At 31.4% G+C, this 13,145-nt stretch overlaps 1 long non-coding RNA gene across 1 annotated transcript; it reads right to left on the bottom strand.

The window, feature by feature from the left end:
• Nucleotides 1-6,214: 6,214 nt before the first annotated feature.
• LOC143056440 (uncharacterized) lies at nucleotides 6,215-12,816 on the bottom strand. Its single transcript, XR_012972341.1, has 4 exons — nucleotides 12,153-12,816; nucleotides 11,017-11,114; nucleotides 8,644-8,734; nucleotides 6,215-6,704 (listed from the first exon to the last, which is right to left on the bottom strand). It is a non-coding gene; the product is annotated as an uncharacterized LOC143056440 (long non-coding RNA).
• Nucleotides 12,817-13,145: the final 329 nt, after the last annotated feature.

Here is a 13,145-nt window from a genome sequence, read left to right as displayed (position 1 = left end):
TGAGGTAGTATTTCAAAAATTCCAAGTTTTGTTAATTCATAATTATGACCATATCAATGATAACTCATTTCAACACAGAAGTGCTGACTACTGGGCTGTAAGTTCTCTATGGAGAGTAAATTTACCATAAAAAGTCGGTTCAATGATATTTATTTTCAACACTATTTGGCTTGTGATACCTTCGAGGACAAACATTCCATCAGCAGTAGTATCAACTGAGAGTTTTAAAAACTCATCAAAAATACAAGTCATATAATTGTGTACTTAAGACAATGATACCCGCGTGGATTTTCTGCACATGATTTATACATGTTATAAGATGCGTTCGAATCAAAACTAGTTGAAGGCGAGACATAACTCCTCAATTAAGCATATTTTTGTATAGACTTATGATCCTTTGCCTTTGAACCTCATAGTTAGGGTATATATTATGTTCAAGATTTTGTTTAGATAATCTTTACTTGTTTTAGCAACTGCACTAAATTTTTAAGAGACATACGAGAATAAATGCTCGGGACATTCGAATCACTATATTTGGTTCTAATGATGTTGTTTACATTTGTTGTGCCTGAAATATTTGAAATATTGCTATATTGGAATTGGTTTTATTGTAATTCTGCCTGATAATAATGACTCTGCATAAGGTTGGGAAGTATGAAGTTGGGATCTCGATGAACTGCATGTGACTGTTCAATAAATATATATTTACTGTTTAAGGAGGTAGACCTTGGTTCAGAGAAATAAGTCTTAAAATCATCAGTGCGTTAGTGTCAATCATTTTCATAAATATATTCTAAGCTTCAATGTTACATAGATTATTTCCAATCTGTTTCATGTAAATGTTTAAAATACATTGATGAAACTTGACTTTTACAAACGTATAACTGACTTAAAGAATTACCTCCCTGAACCAAAGTCTACCCCTTAAGGAAAGAGATATACAAGACACCAAACCAAGCCAGGAATTACAATGTCATCACAATTGAAAACACGACGAAAGCAAACGAAAATCAACGTTAAGCTGCAAATAAACTAACGATTGACCAACAGGAATCCAACAAAAAAGAAAAAAAGGAGTTGATATTAAAAACTTGTGAAAGGTAAGTAGTTCCTGCTAAAATTGCAGACGACGTGTTGCTCCTACATATGTCAAGTACAAATTTGGATATAATTATCGTTCGGGAATGTTACAATCGACAAGACTACTATGATTGCCATCTGTGACATTGATATTTAATAGTAGTCAATCAAATCATGGTGACTTACGTAAAAAAATCAAAGGAATAATTTCAACACAGAATGATACTTGGTACATTGAAACCATACATTATATTTTGTAAATGAGTGGGAAAGAACGTCCATGTGCTACTCACAGTGACATGGTGCAATATAGTATCACACGTTATCAATATATAACCAAACCAAACAAAAAAGACAGCTTACTTCATGATGTCAGAGAAAAGGACAAACATACCTATATAAGAAATCAGTGATCAGTTAGTTATCTTACATGTATGTCAATCAAATTAGGTTTTCTTCCAACCGGTCATCACTTATGTTTTCTTTTATGAATACAAATGTTCCAAAAGAATTGCAGTTTTCAAACAGTATGAGTACGGAATAAATCAGGATTTCATGGAAACTCAGTTTTTTTTCTTCTGAAAATTGAAATAACCATTGTTTCTTTTTATTCTTTTGTTTGTCATCTTCTCAGATACAAAGACAGATAGTTAATGTACCAAACGAACGAAGAAGCAGTTGGATTCTTCTGAACCACAATGTTAGTTATATAATAAATAAGGAATATCTAAAAATAAATGTACTATATTTGGGAAAAATATTCATATTTTTCTAGACATTATATTTCCATAGTTTTTTCTTTAATATAAGATGATTTAGATATATGCAAGAAATGGTGGTTTTAACAGCTTCTTATGCAATGCCTTTTGATAGAATTTCCGTTAAAGTAGTAGTTTATTTTCCCAAATACCTTTCAAAATGACAAATATAAAGGTATCAATTAACAGCTATTGATGACCTAAACTACTGTGTCATCTGAAATGTCAATTCATGCATACTGAAAAATGTACTACATGCATGTTAATTATCGTATGATTTATTTCCAATATGACATTGTTTTGGTAAGCGAAACGATCGATTTTGATTTAAACTCTTAAAACACTTAACGAACGAAAATGCAAATACGGAAATATAACTAAATGCATGTAGGGCAAAGCTATTTATTCTAATTAACGGACCAAGAAAAAAAAACCAATATCGGGAGACAAAAGAATTTTCTCAAATATTTTGAATAAATTCATTTACATTGATGAAAAATGACAGGCTTTACCCCTTTAAAAATGTCATGGAAACAGAGATAAAACAAAAAGTAGCAACGCCGCCCATTTTATAAAGGACAAGGTATGATAAGAGGTGTTTTTGATATCATAGTAAATTACCTAGCTTTAATGCCTATATATATTTTGCATACACCCTTACATCAAATTAATTTAATCTAGTTTCTTGCTTCTGAATTTAATAAAAAAAATAAAATAAACGCAATATGTATATTTACAGTGATTTTGGGGGAATTTGTTAATGCAATTTGTAGTTTTTGTAGGAATTAGTCATTGATAAACTACGGTATTCATTATACGTCACATTTAAGACGGGCTTATAATACCACGCGTATGAGTCTTATGAACAAAGGAGATATATAATACCTCTACTCTACTTTAACAACCACATAAAACACATCCTTCTTTAAAGTAAGATAGAGCGAAACACTCCACAGGTTTTTAGAAAGCTAAAACTTGTTATTGTTACTTCCTTCACTGGTGGCCCACATAAGTAACGCCGGAAATTCTAATTCGAAAACCCCGTACGTTACAATATACATAGATTTGTAAGGTTTTTGCTGGTACATATTCAAATGTATTTAATCAAGAAACATACACATTTTTAATTATTCATATATTTGAAATGATAATTACTTAAACTGTGTGAGTTAATACTGTTGTCGGATGATTTTATGTACATCCACGTAGTTTTGAACTGCGTTGAATATAGTTCAGTGTTTATTTTTTTCTATTTAGTTATATGTATTAAGAAGGATGTAATGTGTTACAAAGTAAAGGGGGGTTGGTAACATGCAAAATGTGTAGCCCTATTCATGTCAGTAACTGCTAGTAGTCCTTTGTTAATTTATGTAACATTTCCATTTTGTTAAGTTTCTTCTGTTACCTTTTCTGACATCGGACTCGGACTTCTTTTAAACTGAGTTTTACTCTGCGTATTTCTGTGTGTTTGTTTATTCTACATTTACTAGAGGTATAGGGAGAGGGTTGAGATCTCACAAAACATTTTTGCGCCTGTCCCAAGTCAGGAGCCTCTGGGCTTTGTTAGTCTTGTGTGTTTTTTTTAATTTTAGTTCTATTATATGTTTTCGGAGTTTATTGTGACGTCTATTTTCAATAACCTAGTACACGTTTTTGTTTAGAAGCCAGCCGAAGCCCGCCTCCGGATGTGAGATTTTCTCGCTGTATTGAATACCCTTTGGTGGCCTTGGGCTGTTTTATGCTCTTTGGTCGGGTTGTTGTCTCTTTGACACATTCCCCATTTCCATTCTCAATTTTATTATTATGATACATACAAATCATTTAAATAAATAAATGAAATATCGATTTTCCAAATATCCGCCTTTCTTTTTAACTTTTAACTTGTTGATTAAAAAAGAAATTCCTGTATCAAATTTTCCAACTTAAACTGAACAAATAGATGTATTTCATTTCTTTTTCATTAACAAGGGAGATGGCTTCTGGTCTACTCAAAGTCATTTAACATGTGGAACATGATTACAGTGTAAAATATATGCTTTCTTAAAAGTTATTCCAAACGGTTTCGTTATGTCTTTCCTTAGAATAAGGATAACATTTAGTTACTTCCGGTTTTCCAATTCATACAGCAAGGATCAATCATTAAACGCAACCAGATCACAACAATGTATTGTTATTGAGCTAAATCACAATACAACTTATTTTAAATTTCAAGGTGATAAATCTCCTGCGAAATGACACCTTATCCTTTCCACAAAATATTTGATTTGCGACATACTGCAGCTAACATTTTAGTATACAATCAGTTGTAGATAGTTCATACAATTTTCTAAAGGGTAATAATAATAAAGTTTCAATAGGGAAAAGTCAATCTAAAAAAGTTCACGACTTTGACCTTTGACCTTGATATCATTTTGTAAGTGTCTCTCTCCCTCATGATTTGAGAGTAACAATTAGTTGAGATAGTTTAATTTCGTTTTAACATACTTTAATCAAATATTTCCTGAAACTATTTTGTGTCTGTATTTTATTTTTTATTTTTGTATCTTCTATATCGCTTGCCATGATACAACGATTGATTGCTAAAGCGGTGTTATTTCATTACCAAAACCTGTCATAACTTTTAAAGATTCACTTCAGATGTCATTGAATGCAAAAAAAAACTGTTTTTGTAAAGATGTAGGACGTATTGGCAATTTTGTCAGATAACGGATTTAATTTATACTTTAATTCTTAAATGAAATGTGTATCTTCCAGTTTTTTGTCATGCTAGTTTTGTTTTCTCTTATTATGAAAATAGCAGAACGCGTTCCCCCTGTCGACGTACCCGCACTCGCTTCTGTTCTGTCAGTTTTTGTTTGTTCTCTTGATTAGTCTCTTCCTAATTGATTTTCGAGACTTTAACATCAGTAAACGTGCATTAAGTCAGTACACATCTTTGCTTTCAAATATTTACATATATGATTGTTCTGTCTCGTATTTCAGAACAACATTAAAAATGAACCTTGTAACGGCTTTGGCTAAGTCCTATATATAAATTTTCAGGAAGTGTAGTTCAAAATGGTCATGTTATTTACAAATTAAATAAACCGAGTTGTCCATACATTTTTTTAAACAATTGGATTATTATGTGGACGTAAAAAACAGTCATTTCCGTTTGAAAAAGTATCCGTTTGATCTTTATCAAAATATTCTTTTACCGATTGTGTCCTTTTCCCGATTGTGACAGTTTAATTCAGTGTGATGTATGCATAACAGGGAGATGTTAACCCTATCGACTCATCCGGTCGCTCCTTGTGGATCACTCTGTCTTTTTATGTTATTTTTTTTTATGTTACCTTGATTTGTCAGGTTTATTTCACCATTTACTGCATAAGAAAATGCATGTACCAAGTCAGGAATATGACAGTTGTTATCCATTCGTTTGATGTGTTAGAGCTTTTGATTTTGCCATTTCAGTATTTTTGTGATTTTACTTTTTGTATCATTTTAATTGATTAGACATCGGCAAACAACTGTTTCCTACTTTTTTCATGATTGACGACATTATTTTTAGCTGCAGTGTACGATGTCAATTAGACTCATTGTAATTGGTTTCATCAGGTTGGAGTTATCATTCATTTCGCCATAAGTATCCACAAAATGTCAAAACGGTGACAGAAGCTTGTATACTACAGCCATTGCAGGATCTTCAAATTTGAGAAAATGTATGATGAGGTTGTTTGGACAGATTCCAAAACGAAGCAATATGTTCTAAACATCCTCACGATTAAACATCTTCGCCCTTCACAATCCTGGTCATATTTGGCTTATTAGGTCTAAGGTATTTGTTACCTGACCTTTCTTCTATATATGGAGGGTTTCAAACTGTTTAATGCTGGATTAAAAATGAACAGTGATTATCAATCTAGGTAATTTGCTGAGTGACATTTTGTTGACTTCTTCATTCATATCACCTTGGCTAGTCTTTCGTGTTGCACTCTTTGTCCACACATGCCACGGGTAGCAAATTATGTATACACAATTATAATAACCTTTTATAAATGAAAACCGCATTACAGGAAATACATTGTACTTTAAAATCAATGAAATAAGTTTAGATTCCTTAATACATGTCATATTCTTTCTTTTCTACCATATTACTAGTATGCAATTATTGACATTTATAGAAGGACCTGACTATGTTGGTTCTGCTAAAAACCGATCAAATCTACCAGATTTTTCTATACTAACCAAATAAAAAAAGATGTGTGTGTGTGTGTGTGTGTGTGATAAAAACTATTCAAACAACATCCTTAATTATTGGCACTGATTTTTCCTTTGAGCTATCTCATAATATTTAATGAAATCATTGTATAATCAAACACAAATACAAAACAGACATTTCCAATAATATTTCATATTACTCTTTTATTTTCTGAAAAAATACATGAAACAGTTTGAATAGTATTTGTGTTTCTTTCATATTCTTTTTTATTTAACCCAAGTAAAAGATTTTTAAGAATATTTAAAACGAGTTTTGATTTCACAATTGACCAATTTTGTTATATGCTTTTGTTGTACAGATTTTCTCCCAAATGTATCATTAGCCTAACACATTGATTCATTAGCAATGAAATGATCGACCATTACAGCGCACACATTGTCATATATAAATTTTGCAAATGAAATTAAGTCTAACATCACAATCATAATTATCCCATTTGTACTGCTGTCTTTTCCATAAATTAACACATTTGTAACCATCTCGCGGCTTTGGTTCATCAGGCGCCCATCGCGTGTAGTCCATGCCTCGGGTCTCCCAATTGGAAGTAACCCATTTGTATGTTCCAAAACTGATTAGTTTTCCACCAATCCAGACACTCGTTGCTAAAAACAAGAAAGATCTTTAGCGTGGTTGACTTATAGAATCATGTGTGATAAGTTGCAGTTTCATTAGTTTATACCCAATATTATCTTGTAAACACATATACAAACAGGGTTTTAACCGAACAGTAAGTTGTATATTCGCTATAAAATTGTAAACCAAAGGTCTACCATATTATGCAATTATTGACATTAATGAACGAATCTATCTATGTTGTAACTTCTAAATAAACGAATCTGATCTACCAGATTGTTCTATATTAACCCTGGCAAATGAAAAGAGAAGTGATATAAACTCTTTAAGCTACATGTTTTATGATTGGCACTGTCTTTTCATTGAACTGTCTCATAATATTGAATGAAATCATTGAATTATCAAACACAAATGAAAAATCATATTTTCAAGATCAAAAGATGGTAAACCAATGATTAGGAAATAAAAACAATTGTAGTCTAGGAAAATTGGTATAGTAACAATAGGCATATTTCCGACCTAGAAAATAGTTAAACGTTGCAATTCCACAGAAGCATTAATATTCTGCTTTATCATAACATTTTTTTACCGACATTAACATGATCAAGTCTAGATAGGCAATAGGAACTGGTGTTTGAGCCCAAGTAAAGCAGCAAATTAACCATGGTCATTGCAGATTTGTGCCTGAATTAACGAATATGAAAATTAGATAACAATGTATAATTGTGGTACGTCACCAAGAAAGATATTAGCATCAAATTGAATTCAAAGGATAGATAACTATTCACCATGACACTACATGGGCAAATCAAGCTGTCAGAACCATTTGTATTTTTGTTGCTTGAACTTTTCTAAAAGTGTATTTCCAACATTATTTATATCAATACTTAATAGCAAAGAGTAGAACTTCTTTCTTTGTATTTATTTGGTTGAATTTTCTCCCAAAGTACACTTCCTTAATCGAAAAACGTAAAGGGAATTTTTAGTTCAAAAACCTGAACACGTTAAACTTGCCATGTGATCACGAATCAACAGAAATATATTGTTAGCCAATAGGAAAGTTGCAAAACGATAAGAGGATTATAAAGTATTATGTAAATATATGTCATGTAAGTTGGTTGTAGCTTGTAAATTTTACAAAAGCAATTAGCAGATATTATTAAACTTTTAAAAGCGACACGTGTTAACTTTAATTTTCTTTTATTCACCCTTGAACTATTTTGAGAGAGTGCATGTTTATTTTTTTCATTTTTTACTTAGATGAATTGATAAGGTATAGAAGCAGTAATTCAAGCCCGGTCGGAAAGAACATAGAAGAAAGTAGTACATATTTTAAACAAAATAGTTCATATGCATAGCTGTATCTTTGTCAATAAGGGGAATATGTGGGTAGTTGCAGTATCAAATGAAAGCTTGTGGACTCGAGATCACTTTAGAACACGTGTTGAAAGTTTTATTTTAATAATAAAGAAGTATATGCAATTTTCATAAAAGGGCTCAATTGGCCTGTTGTTCAGATCAGACGTTGCTGTTTTTGTACTATCAAACTTCCGGGAACCAGTATGCACTTTTATGCAATTAAAGTATGGTGATTTTTTCAGCACTAGGCAAGATAAAGTACAGTTTTGACATGAAATAATTGCCACGTTTTTTGAACTTGAAATTGCAGAATTTAACATAGAAAGCAAAGGGGCTACAAAAAAAAATGTATGAATAAGTGGTTTTATACCATAAAAGCAATTTTTCATCATAAAATCACTGAATCATCGTCGGATTTTTATCCATTCGATTATCCCATTTAGTTTATATTTTGACTTCAGCCTTAAATATAAAACGTTTACAGATGAAATGTTATACCCTACTCCCAATGCCATAATTAGCGATGCACAAATATACTGTGCAAATCCATTGACAGATTAATTGTAGTTTTCTTTTTTATTGCGAAAAATTTCATAATAAAAAGCAAACCTAAATGTGTACGACTATATTCAGTCAACCACTTTGCTTCATTTGCAGAATAGATATCTGCAAGCCATCCGTTCTGACGTCTGCATTCTTCCTACAAAACACATTCAAATATTGATATTTTTATTTAAAAATTATAATCCATTTAGGCAGCATGCAAATATTGAAAAACATAATATAAGAGGAGACAAAAACTTATTTGCGCAACTTTTTGAAATTTTTGGTCCTTAATGCTCTTCAACTTTGCACTTGTTTTGCTTATTAACAATTTTGGATAAGCATCACTGGTGAGTCTTATGTAGATGAAACGCGCGACTGGCGTATTGAATTATAAGCCTAGTACCTTTGATAACTATTTATATTTTGGCACAACTTTTTAGAATTTTTGATCCTTAATGCTCTTCAACTTTGCACTTGTTTCGCTTTTTAACAATTTTGAAATGACCGTCACTGGTGAGTCTTATGTAGACGAAACGCGCATCTGGCGTATTGAATTATAAGCCTAGTACCTTTGATAACAATCTTTTGGCACAACTGTTTTAAATTTTTAGTCCTTAATGCTCGTCAACTTTGTACTTGTTTGTCTTTTTAGCTATTTTAAAATGAGCGTCACTGACGAGTCTTGTATAGACGAAATGCGCGTCTGGCGTATTAAATTATAAATTTGGTACCTTTAATTACTAATTACTGTGGATTCATTTATTTTCGTGGGTACCAATTTTTCGTGGATTGAGCAAAATGTGCTTGTTTACGAATATCTAATTTTGTGCTTTTGACGAATTCTACATCAAAGCTTAGGAAAATTTGTTACTCGTTGGACATTTGAATTCATGTTTCACCTGAACCCACGAAATCCACAAAAGTTGGTATATAACGAATAATGACGAATCCACAGTATACAATATTTGGATTGATGTAAGCAATAGGCTACTTGCCAATTCCCGCAATTGACCCTGCAATTAGAGATCCCTTTTTTTATTTTTATTTACAATGGAGAGCTAGCAGAAAGAGCAAAGGCGTAGGTCCGGTAAGGACCGATTTTGGCTTCAAATTTCAGGTTCATCTGACGAAAGATTTTGACCACTTTTTAAACACTTAAGTGTCTATTTTGTTTGAATTCATTAGTTTATGTGAAAGATTTTAACAGATTTAGTCATTAAAAACGATCCGATTCAAGCTCAAATATAAAGAATCTACCTAATATGCCGAAAAATGTCACTTTTCAGATGGTTTTTGGTAAAAATGAAAGTGGCCGCATCCGTGTTCATCCTCATCCTTTATATATGTTATGTATTATCATAAATTACAACTTACATTTCAATATTAAGGATGAACACGAATGCGACCACTTTCGTTTTACACGAAAACCGTCTAAAATTTAACTAAAATGCTAGAATTATGAGGATTTCAGTAATTTAGCATGACTTAATGGTACTAGTACCGGATATATGTGCATTGTATTGTCAAAAACAGCCCATATTTATGAAGCAGAAGCATTCTACTGTCCAATAAATAACTAAAAGTTTACATTTTAACAATTTTGTAAAACTGCTATATTTTGGGGCAAAAAAGGGGTCTTACTGAGCCTACTCCTTTACCTGTACGTAATGTGAGTAATCTTTCAGGTTTTGAAATCTTGTAATTACATTAATTTGTTGATCAGCTAAATACTTTTGACATCAGAAATTATTTTTAATGAAAAATTATTTAAATATACTATACCTTACTTTCAATTCATTATGCTTTGCATTCGAAAATGCCAATTTTGTCCGGTATGGAACCAGTCGACGATTGACAGAGGGAAGTAGTTTGCTTAAAAAATGTGTAATAACAGAATCAAATCGGTAATTGGCAAATGGACTATTACAAGTCTTGTAATACTAGCATCTTCTTTATCATTATACTGGAACATCGTTACAATTAGATTCTATGTATAATGAGTCTTCCGAAATTATTTTTTTCGCACTCGGGAGTTGAATAGATGTTGGAATGCTCGGATGACAATATAGTGGCCACTTTGACTTTTCAGAGCAGTTTAAAATAAAGATCAGGAGTTTTAAACAGATGATTCTAGAGCTTCTTACATGACGAGTAATTTCAGTTTGAAAACATTGACCGTGATACATATTCAAACTAATTGGTTTAACATTTCACTGATTGTAAAATTCATATAAATCAAAATCATTCATTTTTTAAATACTCTTGAAGAGAGTCTACTCATGCATTTGTGAACGTATTTTAGTATGCATTTTAAGGACAGACATTCAAACCTTGATGATAAACAGACGGTCGGACGGCAGACACCGGTTCAAGTAAATTGAGTGTGATATTCAAGTTTTACATAAACAAATATCGGAGAAATTTTGCCATACATACCTGTGCATCGTCCCATGACAGTGTGTCATTTCTAAAGCAATACAATGCGCCAAAATCTGCCCGTCTCACCCAGCCTCCAACACAGTTGATATAACTATCTATCAATAAAAAAGTCATGTTTTACTCATTTTACTTTTTTCCGATAATTTTATGAAAAAAATAGAGAGAAACTTTAAAAAGCAAAACTCTTAAGCACAATACGCTCTACAAACCAGACCAATAGTCGATATTGTGAATAAGTTCCTTATAAGCTATTTTACACTGGACGTAGTATTTTTACCTATGTTCACTGTTTGATAACAAATTCCATAATACCATATTTTTTCTATCATATTTCAAAATTAAAGTTCATGCTTTTGGATTTAACAATTTACATTATTCAAGGTAGAATATATACAATAGCTCGTTATATTCAAACAAATTGAACATTTGAAATTAGTTATGATGATAGTTTATATTGAATTTAGATTTAAAACAAAATATGTAAAATTTGAAATTTCTCTTTCTTCCAATCTCTGCCTCGTATCCATTATGTCTAGTAGGAATTCAGAATACCATGATGGTAATTCTTGATATTAAGATTTACAGCGATTGAATTCTATTCCTGATTGTAATATCTGCCTGAGTATGTTTTCGCTTTGCGGATGATGCATGCATAACATGAGATGCCAACCCTGTCGACGAACCAGTATCGCTCATTTTGTAGTTCATTTGAAAAATGTTTTTTATCTTATCTTATTCTTATTAATGTTGTTACTATAATGATTTTTTAGAACTCAAATTTTTTCATGAAGAAAAGTTAAATATGTTTTCGATGTTTTGGTTTTGTTAACGGATTTTGAAGAGCTATATTCCTATACTTTATTTAAAATTTCTGCCATTTAGTTTCCTTTAAATGCAAATGATAATGCCTTTGACTTATAATCCTTTCATATGTGGGGTTCTTTTTTCGGAAAAAAGTAGCTTAAAAACAAGAAAATACATATTTTGTTTTCAGTTTTAAACACACCACGACAATTTAGCAAAGTATGACATATTTTGTTTTTGTCCAAATTCAACCTTACATTTATATTTGCAAGTATTAAAAGCTCCCAAGTTGATTACAATCAACCGAACATAATGATTTATAGATGTACCTGTTTTATTACTATGCACTCCGCATCTTCCTGGTAGCAAATAATGGTTGTCTAACACATTCACTCTGTGAATCAGCTTATGTGTTGTTTCATTGAATGTAGTCCAAGAGTGATTTGTGTCATTCAGTTCGAGTTTCTGCTGTACAGTGATATCGTGTAAATTTTCAATTTCGCAAGAAAATGCCTGGCTCGTGTTTTCAAGTTCCTTTTCCAACAGTTGCTTTTGTCCTCTCAGTGATGCAATATCTTGCTCGTTATCATCAACTCTTTGAAGCAGCGCTTTATAATTTTCTTTCATTGCGCAAACTTCTTTTTCAATATCTGTAATTTTCGTCTCCTCACAGTGTGCATCTAAATAACTTTGTGTTCTTGTACCAAACACATAGCGATGGCAAGAAAATGACAGCATTACAAAAACAATAATAAAACACTTTTTCATTTTAATTTTTTTTTTCATGTAAGTCTACATTTACATGTCATTCGCAATTTTCTTATTTTTTTCTTTAAAACAGCTCACAAAACACACGGAAGAAGGACACAAATGAAGAAAAAAACACTGAAGAAAAATCTTTTTGTTCCCCCAAGATGAACGAAAGGAATTGTATAAGCCAAATGAATAAAGTTGCACAAACAAAATGTAAAAAAAGGCGTATATAATAATATAATTTCAACGGATGCACACTTGAGTAACATTTGTCAAACTTTCAAAATAAACTTTTAAAGAACTTCTTATATCTTAACACAGAAAATTATAAATAACACTAAATACATCTTGATATTTCAAAAGGATTAACATTAACTAATGGTGTTCTCGAGTTGAATACTTGTAAACAAATATAAAATAGAATTCTTTTTTAAACAAATGTAGTATTTATCTATAAATGCTGTTTTTGTTGCAAAAGTTGCACAAACAAAATGTAAAAAAAGGCGTATATAATAATAAAGAATTTCAACGGATGCACACTTGAGTAACATTTGTCATACTTTCAAAAT

The sequence above is a fragment of the Mytilus galloprovincialis genome, chromosome 13 (assembly GCF_965363235.1).
Source record: "Mytilus galloprovincialis chromosome 13, xbMytGall1.hap1.1, whole genome shotgun sequence".
In the NCBI taxonomy this organism is placed as follows: domain Eukaryota; kingdom Metazoa; phylum Mollusca; class Bivalvia; order Mytilida; family Mytilidae; genus Mytilus; species Mytilus galloprovincialis.
This window is presented reverse-complemented; position numbering and strand designations above follow the sequence as displayed.